Here is a 17,234-nt window from a genome sequence, read left to right as displayed (position 1 = left end):
GAAACAAGGACAGAGATAGAGACAGAGAGAGACAAATACAGAAACAGAGAAATAGCGAGACAGAGAAAATGAGACAGAGACAGAAAGAGGCAGGCAGAGAAATTGCGGAGAGACACACACATACACACCCAAACACATGCACAGTGATAAACAAGAACAGAGATAGAGAGACAGAGACAGAGAGACAGAGAAAGACAGACAGAAACAGAGAGAGTGTGTGGGAGAGAGCTAGAGAGTGAGCTCGAGAGAGAAGGACAGGCAGAGGCAAAGACAGAGAGATACAGAGAGAGACAGGAAACAGACACATAGAAAAAAAAGAGATAGATACAGAAACAGAAATAATGAGACAGAGACAAAAAGAAGCAGACAGAAACGGAGATAGAGAGACAAAGACAGAGGCAGAGAGAGAGAGAAAGATATAGAGAGAGATAGAGATGGACAGAGGCAGACAGACAGAGATAGAGAGACAGAGATGGACAGAGGCAGAGAGAGACAGACAGACAGACAGACAGACATGGAGATAAAGAGACAGAGAAAGAGATAGAGACGGACAGAGATAGAGAGACAGAGATGGACAGAGGCATTGACAGAGACAGAGGCAGACAGAGGCATTGACAGAGACAGAGACGGACAGAGATGGACAGAGGCAGAGATAGACAGAGATGGACAGAGACAGAGACGGACAGAGATGGACAGAGAGAGAGACAGACAGAGGCCAACAGAGACAGAGATAGAGAGACAGAGATGGACAGAGGCAGAGACAGAGATAGAGAGACAGAAACAGAGATGGCCAGAGGCAGAGACAGACAGAGGCAGACAGAGAAACACACACACAGAGAAGAGACAGACAGAGGCAGAGACAGAGACAGAGAGATAGAGACAGAGAGAAAGAGATAGAGATGGACACAGAGAGAACAGAAACAGAGAGACAGAGATAGATAGAGGCAGACAGAGACAGAGATAGAGAGACAGAGACAGACAGAGGCAGAGACAGAGATGGAAAGAGACAGAGACAGACAGAGACGGGGACAGAGACAGAGATAGAGAGAGATGGACAGAGACAGACAGGGACACAGAGAAACAGCAACAAAGAGACAGAGAAACAGGAGAGACACACACATTCAAGAGACACAAATAACTAGAGATAATATGCATTTACATGTGAAATCCTTGAAAACGGGGACTGTGTCATTTTTGTCTTTGTGTTCTGAGCACTTAATGAAGAGTCTGGCAAATCACAGGCGCCAAATTAATGCTTTATCATGGATTAATTGCCATTCAAAAAAAAAATAACAGTCTTGCTGACATCTGGTGTCCAAAGTCGGAACAACAGGTAAGCTTAACAGTGGGCGTTGCCAGTCTTGTGTCAGCTCCGTATTCAATTCAGGCTGCCAACCGTGATTCCAAACCCTGGGATTGCACTTTGGCTCATTTTAAATCCAGATTCTGTTGATTTTCACTGAGAGGACCCACTCAGCAGCCTACTGAGGCAAGCGGAGGAGCAGAATGAGTCCCAATGGAAGGGCAATTGGGAGTGGAAGTCGGAGTGAGGATTCTTTCCGCATCAGCGGAATTCAGTTAAATCCATCCCATGAGATCACCGCACTCCATAATTAGATCCCCAGAAGTGGGCGCACTCAGGACTTTCAGTCCCTGAGGCCCTCCCATCTGCAAGGGCAAATCCCAGAAGAAATGAACACAAAACAGCCGATCATTGTAATGCTAGTTCTTAACATTGAAAGGAACTTGGAAAATAAATGTCAGAATTTGGACTAAAGTGTATTTATTAATCAAAAGTATTTATTAAATCAAGCATGCAAAGGACTATTTGTCTCGGTGTTCAGGGCTTATGGAAGACATTGTTGTATTACTTAATCAAATATTACCTATGCATTAAAGTTGAGTGCAACTACTGTAGTCTTCAGTGAGTGTCAAATTGGGATGAACGCTCTCTCCTCCAGTGCAGTTTCTTACCAATGAGCTGTATTCTCCATTCTCCACTTGAGCTTACCATGCCGAAAGACGTTCCTGTATGCCTTCAGTGACCTCATCCCTCATCCTGAAGTGTCTTCAATGGATCTAAAGGGCGCTCCTGGTCACAGACTTGGGCTCTTCAGAGGAAAATCCTGAGGCCATCAATCTCTCCCTTCCTTTGAGAGACTCGAGGATAGATGAAAGAATTTTACCTGAGATGATGAAGCTGGGAAATGTCTGAGGCAGGATTTGAATCCACGTCTTCCTGAGTCCAAAGTTAGGGGTCTGTCTAAAAGAAATGTCTCTGTCTCTCTATCTCTGCCTCTGTTGGACTCTGTCCATCTTTGTCTCTCTATCTCTGTCTCTGCCTCTGTCTGTCTTTCTCTCTGTCTGCCTCTTTCCATCTGTCTCTCTCTCTTTGTGTTTCTATCTGCCTCTGTCCGTCTCTGCCTCTTTATCTCTGTCTCTCATCCCAAGTGGTCACTTTCAGATCAATTCATTCCTTTTTGAAATTTTAAGGGAAAAACAATTTCCCCCAAATAGAAAGTTCCATGTAGATGCCTGTGAGCCTAGACTAAACTCTTGGGTGTTGTGCCCATTACCTGGTACTGTGTCATGAAGGAGGCCTTTCCCTGGAACTTTTACTGAAAGGACAGGTTGGAAAGGCTTTGGGGGACAACTTGGATGATGACAAATATCCGCAGGTTAAACACAATCGTCACTCCCTCACGACAGCTTATTGAGACCTTCTGTAAGTGTTGTCACATAAACACTTAGAAACCATCTCTATACCCTTGTCAAACCTATGGATTACAAGTCCTAGTTTCTCTTAAGAGAAGATCCTGGAATACAGCGGGAATGGGGGAGGGCTCACTCCCCTTGACAGCTAGCACTGGTAGCCAAATAAATAACATGAATATAATGGAATATTAAACAGCAAAAGTTTACTGACCTTGGATCCAGTTGGCTTGTTGCAGATGGCTCCTTTCTACCTCAGGATACACTGAGTAGTTTGAATGATACTCACATAAGTGCTAAAGGGGGCTCAGGTAACCTGGCAGCATATTGTCCTCCTACTCTTAGAATACATTCAGTCTGCAAAATCTGACTCAATATAGCATTTCCTTCTTAGACACTCCCAAATTCAGAGAGAAAGAGTTGTCATTCTCCCAAGTGACATAACAAAGGAGAAAAAAACCAACTGTCCATGACAACTGAGTCCAAGTTGTGACCACTTCTGAGGGGAACAAACCGCCATTTTTCATAGTTCTGCTATACTATGAGAAGAAAATGACAAAAACATTGACCAGAATGCCATTTGCCATCTATTTTCCAGTCTCTAAATCCCACAAAACCATCGATCGTGAATCTGCCATATTTAGAAAAGAGCTGCTGTGAATTTCACCAAAAGTGTCATGTTCCGATGTTAATTTTGTGTCTGAAGATTTCTTGATGAAGGAGCATTGTACAAAAAAATAAAACAAACAAAAAGCCTTTACCCTAGATTCAGGGGTTGAAGACCCAAAGATTTTCTTGTATTTGAGCACACATAAGAACACAAATGATAAAGATGTCTGTCTCTGTGGAAAAGCCAAACCATCAGGGAAATATGTTCTTAGGCCCAAAAATGATAAGGAAATGCTGAGTAGCTGATAAACCAACTCTGGGTTTGAAGTTTTTTATTTCTTGTTTTGAACTGATTCACTTCAGGGGGGAAACATCATTTGTTGGGTGCTTGTTCTGCCCAGGGCTAGGCTAGGTTGTCACTCTGTAAAATATCAGCTAATGTTATTAGATAACCAGCCCATCAATGAGCCCTTTGTTGGGGAGGAGGAGAAGAGGTGGACACTGGGATAGCAGGACTGGTTGCCTCCCCAGGTACTGATCTGATTCAGCTCCCAGAGCCAATGGGCTCGCTCGCTCCTCCTCCTCTGCCTTCTCCTTGCCTTTGTATCAGCATGGACCAGATTGCCAAATGAGAAAATGCTTCTTAAAACAATATTCGGCACAAGGACAGACTGGAGGGGCTCAGGAAAAGCAAGTGGCAGGGGGTGGATACTGTGCAACGGACACTAGATTGTGAGTTAGAGGTCAGGGTTTTCACATGTAGCCTCTGTCATCATCTGTGTCACTGCCAGTAAGTCAGTGACCTTCCATGGACATCAGTTTTCCCCTTTTTCAAGTGAGGTAGTTGGACTCCACGGACCCTGATCGGACCTCTAGAGCCGTACTCCCGGGTCTATACCTGCCCAAGTCACTTTCTGTCCCTGGCTTCCACATCCTCTGTGAAATGCTTTCCTCCACAGGAATGGAGGTTGGGCAGAGGAAGCCGGATCTCCCTGAGGGATTTTCAGCAAAGGACCCCAAAATGCTCTTGAAACATCAGCTGATCTCACTGGATAACCAGGCTGAGACAGGAAGCATTCTCAATGGCCTTCTGTGTCAGTTAGGCCGTGGGAGAGATGCTGGGAAAATGAAATACTTCTGAGTATAATGTGCTTGCAAGAAGATCTTGTTTTCCATTTTTACAGTCAAAGGTTCTGATAAAGGACTCATTTCCAAAAAATATAGAGAACTGACTCTAATTTATAAGAAATCAAGCCATTCTCCAATTGATAAATGGTCAAAGGATATGAACAGACAATTTTCAGATGATGAAATTAAAACTATTACTACTCATATGAAAGAGTGTTCCAAATCACTATTGATCAGAGAAATGCAAATTAAGACAACTCTGAGATACCACTATACACCTGTCATATTGGCCAGAATGAAGGGAAAGATAATGCAGAATGTTGGAGGGGATGTGGGAAAACAGGGACACTGATACATTGTTGGTGGAATTGTGAATACATCCAGCTATTCTGGAGAGCAATTTGGAACTATGCCCAAAAAGTTATCAAAAACTGTATACCTTTTATCCAGCAGTTCTTACTGGGTTTATACCCCAAAGAGAACTAAAAAGGGAAAGGGACCTGTTGCAAAATGTTTGTAGCCCTGTTTGAAAGGAAAGTGGAAAATGAATGGATGCCATCAATTGGAGAATGGTTGAGTAAATTGTTAAGAATTTTTGAATATTATTGTTCTGTAAGAAATGACCAAAGGACGAATAAAGAGGTTAGACTTACGAACTGATGCTAGCGAAATGAGCAGAACAGGAAATTATTATATACCTCAACAGCGAATGTATGAGGATGTATTCTGATGGAAGTGGATTTTTCAACAAAGACAAGATCTAACTGAGTTTCAATTGATAAAGGATGGACAGAAGAGCAACCAAAGAAAGAACACTAGGAAATGAATGTAAACTGCTTGATTTTTTGTTCTTCTTCCCAGGTTATTTATACCTTCTAAATCCAACTCCTTGAGCAAAAAGAAAAACTGTTCGGTTCTGCACATACATTATATCCAAGATCCACTGCAATCTATTTAAATGTATGGACTGCTTGCCATCTTTTGGGGGAGGGCGGAGGGAGGGGGGGGAAAAATTGGAACAGAAGTGAGTGCAAGGGATAATGTTGTAAAAAACTACCCTGGCATAGGTTCTGTCAGTAAAAAGTTATTTAAAAATAAAATAAAATTCTTGTTTGTAAAAAACAAAAAAACAAAACAAAAAAAGATCTTGTTTTCTTTCTTTGATTCGTATCCTCACCATCCAGCTGTAGGGATATTTGCTGGACCTGAGAGTTCTTTGCACCAATTACACCCAAATGACAGAATTCTTCCTACCAACACAAGCTGCCCCCTCTGCAGTTTATCTTTTTATACAGGAAGACTGCACACAGTTATTTTCTTTTTTCTTTTCTTATTTTTCTCTTTTTTCTCTGTTTCTTTTCTTTTCTTTTTTTTTTTTGAAGCAATTGGAGTTACATGACTTGTCCAGGACCACACAGCCAGTAAACGTTAAGCATCTAAGGTCACATTTGAACTCAGGCCCTCCTGACTTCAGGGCGGGGGTATCCACTGTGCCATTTAGTTGGCCCTGGTTTTAAGTTTTAATATCTTCAAACTTCACCCTTTATGGTTCCTAAAGCGTTGAAAGGTTGAGTGCTTTTTCCAGGGTACAAAAGAATAGTAAAGTGGAAGGGCAGCAACAGGACTTGAACCCAGGTCCCTCTGACTCTCTAAGGTCTACTCTCTGTACTATTCTCCCTTTCTTACTTCTCACATAGTAAACAGTTAAAAAAAAAACCTTTCCATAATGATTTGATTGTTTTACATGCAAAAAGTGAAAGGGCCCTTTGTGCTCAGAGATATTTTGTAAAAAAAAAATAATAATAATTTATGTTTCTCTAGGGGTAGGAAGCCCAAGCCTGCTTCTGTACAAGAGAGCCCAAGGGAGATGGGAGGGGAGCAAAGGCTGTTTTCATGTGGCAGTCCCACATGAGGGAAAGTTGGGCTACTGACACACCCTGGGTATATCTGTGAATTCTCAAGAACCAGAAAGACTTACCATCAGAGATGTGACACAAAGGTTGTTTTTTTTCTTCTCAATTTAACAGCTTCCTTTTTGTTATTTTTCTCAATTATTTTTGTCTAACTTTGCGATTTCATGGAATCAAAGTTATACATTTTATCTTTTATACTTCCTTCTCTCCCTTGTTAGGTTAAGAATAAGTCTTATCCATAGCTGTGAGAGGGACACGATCTCTTTCTCTTCTAAATTTTTAATGGTATGATCTTAAATTTGAAGGTCAAATATCTATTTAAAATATAGTGGAAGATATTGATGTAAGTCGAATTTTTCCCAGAATGCTTTTATGTGTTCTGAGCATTTTGTATTGAAACAAGCATTCTTTAGTAAATAATTTCTTTTTCCTGGTTTATCGAACACTACCTTATCGAGTAGCACGGTTTCTGATTCTCCCTTGCCAATCTGTTCCATTTATCTACCTTCCTCGTCTAGGCCGTTCTACCTCTCTATTTTTTTAAAAAAGCTTTTTATTTTCAAAACATATGCACAGATAGTTTTCACCATTCACCCTAACTGAACCTTGTGTTCCAAATTTTTTTCACCCTCCCTTCCCCCCACCTCCCCTGGATGGCAACTTCCAATAGATGTTGAACATGTGCCATTCTCTACATAGTTCCACGACTATGCTACACAAGGAAAATCACATCAAATGGAAAAGAAAATGGAAAAAACAAAATGTAAACAAGCAGCAACAAAAAAGTGACAACATTATATTGTGATCCACACCGAGTTCCCACAGTCTTCTCTTTGGGTATAGATGGCTCTTGTCATCACAAGAGCATTGAAACTGGGCCTGAATCATCTCACTGTTGAAAAGAGCCACGTCCATCAGAATTGATGATCGTATAATCTTGCTGCTGCTGTGTACAATGATCCCCTGGTTCTACACATTTCACTTGGCTTCAGTTCATGTAAGTTCTTTAACAAATTCTCCCTCCACAAATGGTCTGCCAATGCATGCTATTAGCTTGGCAACTTGAAAACTTGCTCCCAGTGATGAAATATTTAGCTGCTTCTGCTTCACTAAAGTATTTTGCCGAGTTGTCAATGTATTTTTCAGTTTTAATATTGTTTCTTTTCTCACTTCTCCAACCAAACAATCATATTTATTTTTCTGTTGAGTTTCATAGTGTCCACGCAAATAATATTCTTTGAACACAGACACTATATTCTGGCATATCAGACATACAGCTCTTTCCTTGTACTGCATGAAAAAGTAATCATAAGTCCACTGTTCTTTGAATATCCTACACTCCGAGTCAATTTTTCTTTTTCTTGACATCATTATTTAATGGAGATTCCAAATTGCTATTAGTAAAATACCTATATATATATATGCAGTGCTACAAAACCAATATACCAGCAATAACTTTGTCCACACAGAGACATACAGACTGCAATGCCCAACTTCCTCCAAGCTGCCTCTGCGCTGTAATGCCTCCGTTTCCCACACTCTCCCACTCTTCGTGCTCCCACTTCCGACCTTCACAGCTGCAGGGAATTCCTCCTACAGCGGCTGTGACATGCACAGCATGCACTATACATCCCCCGCGCCAGTCTGTTGTGGTGGCTGTCATTACTGTACAAGGCCACGGGCCGTCAATTCTCCGTCTTCTGCATCTCTCTCCCTTCCCCACACCACACACCCAGGCCTGGGAACTCACCTCACCTCGGTGTCGCCTCACACACCGTCTCTGCCACCTCAGGCCTGTGCCAGAAGTGTGCTTTGCTAACACGAATTTAGGTCCAACGTCACTTCCGGTCTGATTTTGCCATAACCCCGTGGGCTGCATAAACGTCCTCAGTGGGCCGCAGTTTGAGGACCCCTCCTTTGGTATATAAGCCCAGTAGAAACTCTGCTGAGTGAAAGGGTATGCACAGTTTGATACCCCTTTGGGCATAGTTCCAAATGGCTCTCCAGAATGATTGGAGTCTTTCACAGTTCCACCAACAATGTATCAGTGTCCCAGGTTCCCCACATGCCCTCCAACATTCTTCATTATCTTATATCCTGTCATCTTAGCCAATCTCAGAGGCATGTGGTGGTGTCTCAGAGGTGTCTTAATTTGCAGTTCTCTAACCAGTAGTGATTTAGAACATCTTTTCATATGACTAGAAATGGTTTTATTTCTTCATCTGAAAATTGTCTGTTCATATCCTTTGACTGGTTATCAATTGGAGAATGGCTTGGATTCTGATAAATTTGTGTCAGTTCTAAATATATTTTAGAATTGAGGCCTTTATCAGAACCCTTAAAGGTAAAAATGTTTTCCCAATGTATTGCTTCCCTGCTAATTTTCTCTGCATTACTTTTTTTTGTACAAAACTTTTTAACTTAATATTATCAAAATTATCTATTTTGGGTTCAATGATGAACTCCAGTTTTTCTTTGGTCACAAATTCCTTCCTTTTCCTTAGAGCTGAGAAGTAACCCTTCCTATATTTTTCAACTTTGCTTATAAAATCACGATGTCTAAATCATGAACATATTTTGAACTTAACTTGTTATGTGGTGTTTGAAGTGGGTCCATGGCTAGTTTCTGCCATACTAGTTTCCAATTTTCCCAGCAGTTTTTGTCATATAGTGCCTTCTTACACCAAAAGCTGGGGTCCTTGGGTTTGTCAAACACCAGATTGCTGGAGTTATTGACTATTTTGTCCTGTGATCCTAACCTACTCCCCTGATTGACTATTCTACTTCTTAGCCAGTACCGAAAGGTTTTGATGTCAACTGCTTTATAACATAGTTTTAAGTCTGGCACAGTTAGGTCACCTTCACTGGCATTTTTTTTCATTAATTCCCTTGAAATTCTTGACCTTTTGTTTTTCAGGTTTATAGTGTTATTATTTTTTCTACGTCTGTAAAAAATTGTCTTGGGAGTTTGCTTTGTATGCCACTAAATAAGTAGATTAATATAAGCGGTATTGTCATGTTTATTATATTCTCTTGGCCTTCCTGTTAGCACTTGATATGTTTCCAACTGATTAGATCTGACTTTATTTGTGTGGGAAGTGTTTTGGAGTTGTGTTCATATAGTTCCTGACTTTCCCTTGGCAGATAGATTTCCTAAAATCGTATACTACTGTTAGGTTAAGATTTTATGATTCATGCCTCAGAATGGCTCGCTCCCACAAGACCTGAGATATCAGGTTGTATGAAAATGTTTAAGAACAATGAATTATAAAAAAAAGAAAACAGTAAATGACCGTGCACTTCTCAAAGCAAAAGCACTTAACGCATCCTATGATTTATATAGCTAGTACAGTATAAAGATTTACATAGCCTAGAGGGGGAGAGAAGAAAGAATACATTGGTGATTCGGGGAAGTACCAACTTAGCCGATCTCAAGTTGGGGTATCCCGGGTCACAGCTCGGCAAGTCCCAAGCAGGAGGTTAGAGTCAGAGGGTCCTCTCTATGGGGGAGACTGCAATCTGGGTATTGAGCTATCATGACTTAAATAGCCCAGGGAACTTAGGTAGCCAAATGCCAGCAGTACTGACTTCACTTTCTTGAGTGTACCCAGAAGGGGACCAGTCCTGCCAGAGTCTGTCAGGAGTGAAGCTTTATTCCTGGAGTGGCAATTCAAGTATATAGATAACACGTCCTTGGTGGATTTGGCCAGAATCCCCCCATCCACATTTCTAATTTTTTGTTCCCCAAGGGTTGTTTGGGCAGCTACCAAAACAGGGTGAATAATAGTTCATTACCATTTTGCCCCATGGACGTAGGGAAATGGGGCAAATTTCGAATCTTATCCTTATCCCCAATCTTCCCATTTTGGCCTTAAGTTTATATATAGGCCATTTCTGGTTTAGTGGGGCTGTCCCTGCAGGTGCTGTAAGGTATAGAATTTTTGGTTCTGTATATATTGCATATTGATAATAGCACTAACATACAGCAACGAGCAGCAGGGGATGGGCTGTAATAGAGAAATCTTGCTGAGCAGGAGCAGATTTTCAAAGGAAATCATGCAGTGATGAATATTGGAAGTGAGGAAATGGGACGCTCCGGTTCATTTGCCGGCCACGGTGTGCGTTTGTCTGCGATGTTCATCGAGAGCTCTCTGATTCTTCGGTAAGGTGGATATAACATCTGAGAACAGAAATGAGAGGGTTCAGGGTAGGATATGGACATGGAGGTGGAAAGATCTGTATAAGGAAAGGCAGAGGTCTGGGTACCCAGTCCATGGTCCTCCATCCACTGGGTCGGGGAAAAGCGAAATCCATCCCCTGCCGGTAAAGGCACAAAAACATTCACTAAAGCACCAGAAAAGGGCACTCCCCTCCTTGGGCGGCCAGTGACATCACTAGGGGTCCACCACATCGGCTTGGAAGAACCTTCCACACCAGAAAAAGTTAGCCAGTTTGCACTGAAGGAAAGGTGCACAGTTCAATAATGGTTTAACAGGCGGGGCTCTGTCTGCCCGGGAATTGCCCAGCAAAACCTCGACAAAATGCATCAATCATCTGAAGAAGGGCATCCACGTCCATATACTGTCCTAAACATGTGCTAAAAACAAATAAATTTATTCCAAGGGAATAACGGAACCTGGCTCATTACAAGGAAAATGGTGAACCATAAAATGGTTTTTCAGGTTTTTCCACTGAACAGTCATCAAGGTATTCTAATTAACTGACAATTTGGTGCCTTCAAAGGCCTCCATACTTCCCGTGGTGCTGGAAATCCTTGGAAACCCAATTCTTCCTCTTAATCACTGTCAGTAAGTGCACCCACTTAAGGAACTTGTTTAATAGCCGTGTTGGGACGGCTGAGGAGCCATAGTATCCCGAAAATCTCTATTCCTACCACCCAGGATAGAGGCCAGTCTTCCCTGGTCCAAGGTTCATGTCTTCTCCAGTAAGGTCTATCCAGCTGGTCCTGGCGTCCCTCGATAAACGAAAGGAAAAGAAATCATCCATATGACCCAACTAAAGTCCAGGATATTTAGATTCTTATTTCAAATTAGGGCCCCTTCTAGAAAGTAATTCCATCACCCACGGGGCGATTATTTAATTGCTGTAAAACTCCAAATAAATTATCTTTCCACTAGACAATGCATTATTACCTAACTTTTTTTTCTTTAATAAGCCATTCATCCTCTCCAATTAAACCAGCAGCTTGTGGATAGGATGGTATGTGATATTCCATTCTATTCATGGGCCTGACAAGAGTGAACAATTTCTTTCCCTTTATAGTGGGAACCATTTTAACTGTGAATCTGCACTGGAGAACCATAATGCAAAGTAATAATATCCAAGGTTTGACATGCGTTCTTTTGGGTTGCCCTCTTATATGCGCAGGCATCCATGGGCTTAATCCCTTTGCCTCTGCCCAGGAATCTGTAAATAAGTGACACTGTCCTCCTTTCTCTCCTTCACTCAGCTGACACACAGCAACCAGTGCAGCCCCCCGGCTGCTTCCCCTTTCTGGTAGTTTCAAGAGTAGCTTTGGTGATAGGTTATGAGAACACCTTCCAGTGGCGTTCCTGTGCTATGCATTTAGCAGGTCCGTCAGTGAAGCAGGCATGTTTGTTCTGATGAGGGGAAAGTGTGTGAAACTTGCCGGTGTTGCAGGAAGCCAGCCAGGGTACTTCAGGAGGAGGGTTGTATCATCCAGCAGGTCAGAGGTTAGGGGCGCTTCTGCCATCTTTTCATGCAAGACCAATGCCCAACTTCCAGCTTGGCCCGCTTCTGAGGACACCATTTCCATTTGATATCTATTTTGACATGACTCTAGGAAGAAGGGGTGCCATAAATCCGGCTCATCCACAGGTTTAGGGTCTCGTATCACCTCATGATGGATGGTTCATTTTCTTGTTTTCCAAGGGCCGATAAACAGCCAATAACTTTATTAAAAGGGCCTGCAGTTTTAAGCTCATTAGGTCATTTTCTAGCCCCAAACCCTCCTGGAACCTTTTCACCTCAGGCTTTTGCCAAACTCCCTTCCTATAATCACTTGATCAGGGCTTTAAATTCCACTGGCCCTTTTTAAGGGCCCTGAATCTAAACTCTTTGTGTTCTTTTTCTTCCTCCAAGGCTTTCTGCTCTTTTGCCCCATTTGATTTCCTATTTCTTTTGGTGACCCTAGATAAAGGCTGGAATTTCCTGCCCCAGAGGAATATTTGAATTACTCAATAAGAAAACAAACCTGTAAGTTTTGGCTTCCTGGTCGGGTGAGAGGAAGGGAAACCTGCTCTTTTTTTAGCCTTAGGCAAAAATCCCATGGTGCTGCATTCCTCATTATCCCCAAAATCCCAATAACGATTGGGGGGAACCCTTATTTTGGCAGGTTATTTCCCATCCTCCATTTTCTCATTGAATTAACTTTTCCTGCCCTTGGTCCACTGATTCTTGATCCATTCCTTGCATCATTATTTCATCTATTAATTGCATTAAATGTATTTTATTAAATTTTAAGCTCATCTAGATGTCCCGCCCATTGTAGATGTGAAACTACGTTGACCCGGGGCGGGAGTACAAGTGGCCTTCCATGTCCAAAGCAATTGGTCCCCCCGAGCAGCATCTATGGGAATGGGGAAGAAGGCATTACCGGATCAATTGCTGCACAGCAGCACCCAAACCTGTTTAAGGACAACCTCAATTAAAGGTAATGGGGTCTACCTCTGCCTATAATCATAATTATAATTATTTGGTTGCCTTAACCTACTGTCATTCTCAAGACCCTCTGACTTCCGTACTGGCCGGATTGGAATATCCCACTGGCTGGTAGCGAAACACCTACTTGCCGGGACTCCTCAATTAGGCTTCTTCTTCCCCTTCCGCTGGGATTCGATACCGTGAATGCAATTCCCTAATGAAACATATTAGGAACTGAATGGGGCATAGGGAGTTTACTTTAACTAAACAGAATACTTTTCTTTCAACAAACTGATACTGTCCCTCCTGGGGAATTAATCTCAATATCTATACCAATTATATTATTCTGGCATCGTCCCATTAATGGGCCATTCTCCCCAGGGAAATTGTCAATTTTCATGTGGAGATTAGTTTGAACTGCTTTAACTAGCCATGGGCCCACTTCCAACACCACATACTAAGATAAAGTCAAAATGGGTTCATGATTCAGTCATTAAGAGGGATATTAGAAGCAAATTAGAAAAACAAAGGATAATCTACCTCTCAGATCTGTGAAGAAGGAAGGAATTTGTGGTCAAAGAAGTACTGGGATATATTATTGAAAGCAAAATATTATAATTGAATGCCAAATTGATTATAATAAGCTAAAAAGGTTGTGTACAAAGAAAACAAATGAAGACAAGATTAGAAAGCATGCAGTAAATAGGGAAAAAGTATAACATCCACAGGTTCTGATAAAAAGCCTCATTTCTAGAATATATTCGAAATTGATTCAAATTTATCAGAATTCAAACCATTCTCAGTAGATAAATGGTGAAAAGGTTTTTCAGATGAAGAAAATAAAAACCATTTCTGGTCATATGAAAAAATGCTCTAAATCAGTATTGTTCAGAGAAGTGCAAATTAATACAAAACCGAGTTACCACCATGGACCTCTCAGATTGGCTAAGAGAACAGGAAAAGACAATGATGAATGTTGAAGTGGATGAGGGAAAACTGGGAGACTAAGACACGGTTGGTGGAGTTGTGAACTGAGCCAACCATTCTCGAGAGAAATTTGGAGCTTTGATATCCAAAGGATTATCAAACTGTGCCTACCCTTGACCAGCAGAAGCCCTTTGAGCCTATTCCCAAAGACATCTTAAAAGGAGGAAAAGGGACCCCATGTGCAAAAATGTTTGTAGTAGCCCTTTTTGTAGTGGCAAGGAACTGGAAACTGAGGAGATGCCCATCAGTTGGGGAATGGCTGGATAAGTTACGGTATATGAACACCATGGAATATGATTGTTGTATAAGACATGATGAGTAAGATGATTTCAGAGAGGCCTGGGGAGACTTACATAAATTGATCTGATTGAAGTGCCTAGAACCAGAGAATATTGTATACAGCAGCTGCAAAATTGCAGTGATCAATTGTGATGCACATGGCTCTTTTCCATAATGAGATGACTTAGGGCAGTTCTAATCGTCTTGTGAAGAAGAGCCATCTGCCCCCAAAGAGAGAGAGGACTGTGGGAACTGAGTGTGGATCACAATATAGTGTTGTCACTTTTTTTGTGGCTGTTTGTTTGTATTTTGTTTTCTTTTTCAGTTTCTTTTCCATTTGATGTGATTTTCCTTGTGCACCATAATAGTGGAACTATGTAGACAAGAATGGCGCATGTTCAATCTATTTGATTAGTTACCATCTAGGGGAGGTGGGGGTAAGGGAGGGTGAAAAACATTTGGAAAACAAGGTTCTGCAAGGGAGAATGTTGAAAACTATCAAGCGTATGTTTTGAAAATAAAAAGCTTTTACAAAATAGAGAGGTAGAACTGTCTAGTTGAGGGAGGTAGATAAATGGAACAGATTTGCAGGGGAGAATCAGAAACTGTAGTGCTCAGTAAGCCAGTGTTCGATAAACCAGAAAAAAATAAATTATTTACTAAAGAATTCTTGTTTCAATACAAACTACTCAAAAATCTAAAAAGCATTCTGGGAAAAATTAGACTTAGCCCAATATCTTACACTACATTTTAAATAGATATTTGACCTCATATTTAAGATCATACCATCAAAAAGTTAGAAGAGAAACAGATCCTATCCTTCTCACAGCTATGGATAAGACTTATTCTTAACCTAACTAGGGAGAGAAGAAAGTATAAAATATAAAATGGCTTTGATGAGGACAATACAGCCTCACCCAGAAGAGCATCTGCATTATGCACCTTTTGGATGCAAAATGTTCCTTTCAGATGCGCACCTTTTGGATGCAAAACCTATCTCAAGTATGTTCCTTTCAGACAACCCAAATTGTTTTGTTTCTGTATATAAGTAAGCCCTGAGAAAATGTTATTTTGCTCAACTTTATGCCAATAAATTTGATAACCTAAGTGAAATGGATGACTACCTCCAAAAATATAGACTTCCCAGACTAACAGAGGAGGAAGTAAATTGCTTGAATAGTCCCCTTTCAGAAAAAGAAATAGAACAGGCAATTAAACAACTCCTAAGAAAAAAATCCCCAGGACCAGATGGTTTGTGAATTTTCCAAACATTTAAAGAACAATTGGCCCCAATGCTATAAAATTATTTGATAAAATAGGGAATGAGAGTCCCTACCAAATTCCTTCTATGACACAGAATGGTACTGATACCCTAAAACCAAGGTAGGGCTAGAAACAGAGAAAGAAAAATTTAAGACCAATCTCCCTAATGAATAATTGATGCTAAAAATCCCAAAATAAGATATTTAAAAGAACCCTGAAAATCATCTCAGGATTAATACACTATGATCAAGTAAGTTTATACCAAGGATAGGGCTGGTTCAATATTAGGAAAACTATCAATATAATTGGCCATAATTAATAAAAATTTAACAAAAACCATATGATCATCTCAATGGAGGAAAAAGCATTTGACAAAATCCAACATCCATTCCTATTAAAAAGCACTTGAAGTATAAGGAATAAATGGACTTTTCCTTAAAATAACAACATCTATTTAAAACCAATATTAACATCAATTAATGGAACAAACTGCAAACCATTCCCAATAAATCTGGAGTAGAAAAAGGTTCCTACTATCCCACCTTACTAAATATTATATTAGAAACCTAACTTTAACAATAAGAAACTGAAAAAATTAAAGAATAAGAAATAAGGCAAGAAAACCAAATTATCCTCTTTACCGACGACAAAATATATTTAAAACCCCAGAATTCTACTAAAAATTAAAAGAAATAATCCACAACTTTAAAAGGGTTCACAATTTATAAAAATAAACCCACATAAATCCATCCTTCTTATATATCACTAACAAAAATCCAACAATCAGAAGTTACAAAAGAAAATTCCATTTAAAGTAACTACTGATAATATAAAAATATTTAGGAATCTATCTGCCAAAAAATAAAACTTTATAAGGCAAAATTACAACCACTTTTCACACAAATTAAGTCCAAATCAACCAATTGGAAAAAAAATATTAAATGCTCTTGGAATAGAAAAATATAATAAAAATTAACAATATTACCTAAACTTAATCTTATTTAAATACTATACCAATCAGACTCCCAAAAAACTATTTTAAAACCTAGAAAAAATAACAACAAAATTCATTGGAAAAACAAAAGGTAAAATTTCCAAAAATTAATGAAAAAAAAAAATCAAATAAAAGGTAACTTGCTTACCAGAATCTAAAATTATATTATAAACAGCAATTCCAAAAACCATTTAGTATTAGCTTAAAGAAAAATTAATTGATCAATTAAAAAAATTTAAATTCAAAGGGAAAAACAATCCAACAAAAATAACCCCCTAATCTTTAAACCCAAAACCCCAACTTTTAGGAAAGAAACCTTTTTTAATAAAAATTCTAGGAAAAATTAAACTTAATATAGGAAAACTAGGCATTGAAATCCACAAACCTACACCAAAATAAGGTCAAAAAAGGGTTCAACCAAGGCAAAAAAAAAATTAATTAATAAATTAGAAACACAAAATTTTTACCTCTCAGACCTTGGAAGGGAAAGGAACTTTATGACCAAAAACAGAAACCAAAAATATTACCAAATCACAAAAAAAAATTTCATTATACCAAATTGAAAAGTTTTCTGTACAAAACAAAAACTAAGCCAGAACAAAATTAGAAAACCATAAACTTTAAAATATTTTTTACAATCCAAAAGGTTTCCAAATAAAAACCCC

This window comes from Sarcophilus harrisii, chromosome X, assembly GCF_902635505.1.
Source record: "Sarcophilus harrisii chromosome X, mSarHar1.11, whole genome shotgun sequence".
Classification (NCBI taxonomy): domain Eukaryota; kingdom Metazoa; phylum Chordata; class Mammalia; order Dasyuromorphia; family Dasyuridae; genus Sarcophilus; species Sarcophilus harrisii.
Note: the sequence above shows the minus strand (reverse complement) of the source record.